Genomic DNA, 6,333 nt, shown 5'->3' on the forward strand with positions numbered 1-6,333 from the left:
GATCGACAAAGAATCGGGTGGCTATTCACCTGACCGCAGTTAATAAAAAGGAAAGGCACGTGGGGGCGCAACACGGGTGAATTCTTCCTCATGAACAGAAAAGGGATGAGAGTTTTGATTTCAAAATGATAAGAATAATAATAAAGAGAGGGATTAAATAATAATGATTAAGTCAAAATGTAATAATTGACAGAAAAGAAAAGTTTGAACCACTTAGCAAGGCAGTCGGTGAGATTCTATCAGGAAATTTAGCACAGCGGTACAAACAGATCTGTGGCTGAACCCAAATGGGGTGGCGCCAAATGATAGCAAGAGCGGGCTGCTCAAACTAAGGCCATGATGCTGCAAGGGCTAATCCAGCAACCTTTTTCTCAGAGAGTTGAATCGGCGACAATACAACCAAAGATGTTCTATAGATTCAGGCTCACGGCAAAATGCCCAAAGGGTAGAGAGCGCCAAACCCGACTTGTGTAAATAGAAATTTAAAGGGGGGATGCGGCAGCGCAGCCTCGTCAGTGATACTTCAAGCTGCCGAGAACAAAATTTTCCTGTTCCAATAATATTTAAGGTGCTCATAATCCGCTGATGTTAAAAGAGTTGTGCCTTGCATGCTTAAAAACGCACGTCGCCGAAATCTAGATGCTGTAATATAGGCTGTAGCCGGGATGATTGGCAACACGGGGCCACAGAGAGAAGCCTTTGCGAGGTTGTCAGCAATTTCATTTACTGTCACACTGCTGTGACCGGGAACCCACACTAAATGAACAAGGCTCAAATGCGGAGGAAGTAGGGATAAGAAAGTTGTTAAAATGGGACCGTCAACATGTGCAGCGAGGGACGAACACAAAGATAAGGAATCAGTAATTACTGCAATTGCTGTAATAGAGGGGTCTAGCTTGCGTAGAGCAAGTACAACTGCTAGAAACTCTGCTTGAAAAATAGGCTGAAATCTGGAAGGCGCAGTGAAAAGGACCAGTCTAAATGCGAGCAAAATATTCCCACACCTGCTTTTTCTTTGCATTGCGATGCATCAGTGGCTATTGCTATATCTGTCGGTAGGGTCCTCAGATGAACTTCTAGTAGACCATTTAGTATGCTCGCTGGCAAAAGTTTTGCATTTTTTTGGAATACGTCGTCGAAAACAATGTGGATAGCGTGCCCATTGCGAAGCGCAGGAAGGATATCATAAATGTTTACATCAAAAGGCTGAAGTATTCTTTGCACAATCACTACCTGAAATAGGGGTGAAATCTGGAAGGCGCAGTGAAAAGGACCAGTATTAGTAACACCCTTTCTATCAACTTTACCACGTTTGATGTTAAAAAAATTCGTCTAATATTATCCAATTCATAGCCTGCACCCTGATTTTTAAGTAAAGGGATCACCTTAGACAGCTTCCACTCAGAAGGTATCCAAGCGTGTTTGAGAGAGTAGTTTATTAGGTGCAATAAGGAGTTGGGAGACTCTTCAAAGAGAATCTTGAGGATCTTTGTAGTAACACCATCAGGACCAGGAGCAGAAGCTGGTAATCTCTGGACAACTTGTGAAAGCTCTGATAGATTTACTTGTGAGGCATTACCATTTGGCAGGACTGGTGCAAACAACAATGGGCGCAAAGGTAGTAAAGACGAGAACCGCTTTTGCAGGCCTGTGGCAAATAATTCAACCGCCTGGATAGCTTCTTCTGGAGACATAACTAATGACTGAAAATTATGAGAGGACATGAGCTGTTTCCTAGACCGTAGAAAACCAAATAGTGCACGTCGGTTGCCCGCCTTTGAAAGATAATCGAATTGTTCTGAGTCATATTTTTCCTTTGCGCGAGAAACTGTGCGTTTAAAGGTGGCTGCAATAAATTTATAATCACTCCAGTTATTCGGACATTGGTTATGAAGAAGCTTTTTCCATGCTGCCTTCCTCCGCCTGTAATCTCTTGTACAGTCCGCATTCCACCAGTTAGAAGAATTCCCTTTTGTTGGCCTCACCAGGAACTCCGACTTTTTACGGCTTTCCTCAATAGCCAGACATATGCTTGCTGACTGGTGGACCTCGGCGATGTTAGACACTGGAGCAAGGGCAGAGCGCAACGCCGTCTGAAATCTGTCATAATTTACATGTGACCGCAACTGAGAAGACGCTGGAGTAACACGACATATGATATCAAAATGAATACGTATATGATCACTTTAGGTGCCGCTATCAACAGTCGACCAATTCGTTACGCCAATTCCAGGACTAATGAACGTGAGATCTAAAACAGATTGAGTGTGTGAGCGAAGATAAGTGGTCGAACCTGAATTTAAGCACATCAGGTTGTGATCAGAAACCCAGTCCCAAAGGCGCCTGCCGCATGTATCAGTCCTAAAACCCCTCGACACATGGTGAGATTTGAAGTCTCCAGCCACGAGAACTGGGTTTTTACAGTTAACGAGTAACTAGTCCAGAGGTCTAACATCCTGGACTCCATTGGGGAAATAACAATTTGCTATTGAAAATGGAGAGCACCCAGGAAGTAAAAGTCTAGTGCCAAGATCTCACAGCCAGGAGACATTTGTTGAAAAGATACCATAGCCCTGTGGCAAAATTTTGAAATGTTCTCGTCGTCGTCGTTTTTGTTTTTCTTTTCTTCTGTGTCGTGTCTTCCTCGTAGTCCCTGTCAAAGCGCGCTGTTCTGTTTTAAAATGACTTACCAACTCGCCCAAGCATCCGTTTTAACGAATTTCATTTCTAGTACATCCGGCCCTATTGTCTGTCCGTCCATCCATGTATTCTTGTCACCTACATTGCTGTCGCCGTACGCAACGCTCGTTCATTGGCTTTTCTCGTTAAGGAAAAACATGTTCCAATGTACGTTCTGCAGCTGTTTGGTGGATTCCAGCCTTCGCAGGGCCACTGCTCAAGAATATGCCGCATCTTGAAGGCTGAATGGAACAGACAAGCTCGGTTTTACAGGCGCAGCCTTTTCCTTCTGCTGCAAATAACCGAAGCCCCACCGCATAGAATGAAGAAATGGAAAAAATTTTCTGGTTTAGCGAACTCCACGGCTGACTTCTAGTGGCAACGAACTCTTTTCAAGCTCCGCGCATCACTTCCCAGAAAAACAAAACAAAAAAACAGCGCTCGTCTGTGTCATGTATTCCTCGAAGTCCCTGTCAAAGTGCACGCTGTTCTGTTTTAAAAAAGTGGGAAGATAGTGTTTAAGCAAAAGTCTGGAGTGTGTGTTGGTGCCAAAATTGCCCCAGTTCATAGCAACATTTTGCTATGTTATGTTGGCAGAAAAGTTGAGCGTGACATGAATGGAAGGTCTATTCAAATTTTTCGATATATGGACGATTTCCTGATTCTAGTTAGGTCTTTGGATACTGATTGTGCGCCTGAGTTACTGGATGTTTTTTCTAAGCACGGGTCTGGACTGAGGTTTACACATGAGATCGCTCAGAGGGACATCCCGCAGTTCTTAGATCTGATATTGACCTTCTTGTCTAACCATGTATGCTGGCGATACGCTCGCAGGAGTGAAAAACTTCTTGTTAGCTACACGTCTTGTCCCTCCAAGCTTGTAAAATACGAAATTGCAACAAAATTTTTGGTTCGCCTGTCAAAAAACCTTGTATTCATCAAACGTATAGTAGTCTTTCAGTTCAAGCACAGAGTTGCAGAGAGGAAGGTTTTCCAGAACCCGTAGATGTGGCTGGTGCAAATGACATTATAAAAGCGCTGAAGTGTCCGGGACAGCCAAAGCAAATGTTGACAGGCAAAACAAAAAGCGGTCATGCCTTATGTGCACGCGCTGTCACATTGTTTTAAGAAAGTAGGGGCAAAGTATGGCGATAAGGTCATTTTTCCTGCTCCTAATAAGCTGGGTAAGTAAGGGGCAGCAGTTCAGAGGAAGAAAGAAGGCTTTAACCAGAATACTGCCTGCAAGGCAAATCATGTCACTAAGTTAATCAGTTGCAAGAAGGGCGTTGTTTACCAAAATCCTTTACCATGTGGCCTTACTTACATAGGCCAGACAGGCCGTTGCGTTAATATTAGACTCATGGAGCATGCCAATTAATTGGATAAAAAAGACACGACCCTGGCAAAGCATTGAAGCGTGTGTGTAAATTCGTTCCTTTCTTTTACGACACAGAACTTTCTGTCCTAGGGCCCCTACTTTTTCTCCGTTATATTAATGACTTGCCTAACAACGTTGGTTTTTCCGTAAATCTTTTTGCCGACGATTGCGTTGTTTACCGTGAAATTAACAGTGCCTCTGACACTTCTGTCCTTCAATGTGATAATTTCCATGTGCCATAATTTGCACCATTCTGAAACTTGGTTAATAACATTAATAAGTGTAAACATATGCGTGTTCCTCGACGTAACACTTTAATAGCCACTTACGACCTTAATAATATCCCTCTGGAAACTGTGTCCTCGTATAAGTACCTTGGTGTGCACATAACTTCTAATCTTTCTTGGAATCTTCACGTGGAATTTATTACTAACAATGCTGACTGCATGTTGGAGTACCTGCGCAGAAACTTCTACCTTTCTTCTACTTCAATAAAATTGCTCCTTTATACAACGCTTATTCGGCCTAAATTGGAATGTGCAGCATCTATCTAGAACCCTGACCTGTCGTCATTAGCTACTGAAATTGAATCTTTTCAAAACCGTGAGTCACGTTTCATACTTTCCAATTATCACCGTATCTCCAGTGTTACTGCTATGAAGACTACCTTATCATTGCCATCTCTTTTACTCCGCAGAAAAATTTCGTGATTATGCCTACTTCATAAGATCTATTACTACAATCCTGTCCTTAAGAGCCGGCTACTAACTACCCCTACATATGTTTAAGGCCGCATTAATCATCTTCGGAAAGTAGGTGTTCCTGTCATGCCATACTAAACACGCTTTTTCTTCCTTTGTCCCCGAAACTTCTGACAGTTGGAACCACCTTCCCAGGCACATTTTCGATATTTCTAATCCAAGTTCTTTTCAGACTGCCCTATGTAATCTTTATTCGTAGATTTAGTCAGTTTTATTTTGCGTTCGTTTGGTTGGTTTTATTGCTGTCTGCCGGAAATGTTCACTTTTTGGGGGGGAATTGTTGTTTTTTCCCCATGCCTACTCTTGCCTTACTTTTGTTTTGTTTTGTTCACTTTTCGCCGCGGTTTCATTTCTTCTATTTTTTTTCTGCTGCACTGCATCTTACCTAATATATGTCCTTCCCACTCCTCTCTTTAATGCCTTCGGGCCCTGAGGGCATTTGAATAAATAAATACTGTTATTTTTTAATAGTGAAAAGACTACCAGAGAAGTCGCCGAAGCATTCCATATCATCAGGATATCTTATAGTTGCGTTAGCAAAACGTTAACTTTGTCAGCGAAAGAAATTACATTGCTGCACAAAGGGTAGATTGGAAGGAAGATACATCACGTGTGTATGTTGGCATTTTGAATTTTTTATCTCATCATCGATGTATGACCGTGCGCATGTGTGTCCAGTTTAGTACGTATAAATTGACTTATTACTCGAAATAAATCAGTTGTAAGTTCAGCGCCGTTTTTGTCTCCTCCTCTTTCTGCTCCTGTTCTCTAGCGCTGTTTGAATTTAATTGTTTCTAGGGCAATCGGCCGCACAGGACAATAATTCGAAGTTTCTAAGAATGCCCGGAACGTGTAGATAGAGTCCCCGCGGCAAAAAGACGAGTTCAGATTCCTCTTTAGTGCACATTTAAGTGAGGAGAGCTAAAAAAAAAGAGGGTGAACTGGTGCCAAGGTAATGGTTGTGCCTCGTGTTAAGCTGCAAAACGCTCTCACGCTGTGCATTGTGCATCGTCGTCTTCATCATCTAATGCTGCTATCGAACTATCGCCTGGTTATGGCCAATCCCCCTTGTGGGTATGTGCCATTGTGTGAGGTCAACAACAACAACAACAATAATAATATCGTCGCCAGAAGTGCCGAAGATCAAGCAAAGCAAAACACTGAGCCTACACAGACTGAGAGCACTAGACTAACGCTACAGACCGTTACGCCTCGTGTTGAACTGCAACACATTCTGGCGTTGTGCATTGCATGTCGCCGCCGTCTTCTACTAACAATTATATCGGACTAATATACACATTCTCGCGTGCTGTGCACTTGACATCGCTGTCTTTTTCAACTAATACTACTATCGATCCAATATTGCAGCCAGGCGTGCCGACGCCCCAGCAAAGCAATATATTGAGCCTACAGAGCCTCAGACACCCACAGAGCTGCGCTTCAATTTTGCATTAGAGAGAACCACAATTGTCCTTAAAATTTTTTTCTTCGTTGAATTTTTATCTGCATTTAGTA

The sequence above is a fragment of the Amblyomma americanum genome, chromosome 10 (assembly GCF_052857255.1).
Source record: "Amblyomma americanum isolate KBUSLIRL-KWMA chromosome 10, ASM5285725v1, whole genome shotgun sequence".
Classification (NCBI taxonomy): domain Eukaryota; kingdom Metazoa; phylum Arthropoda; class Arachnida; order Ixodida; family Ixodidae; genus Amblyomma; species Amblyomma americanum.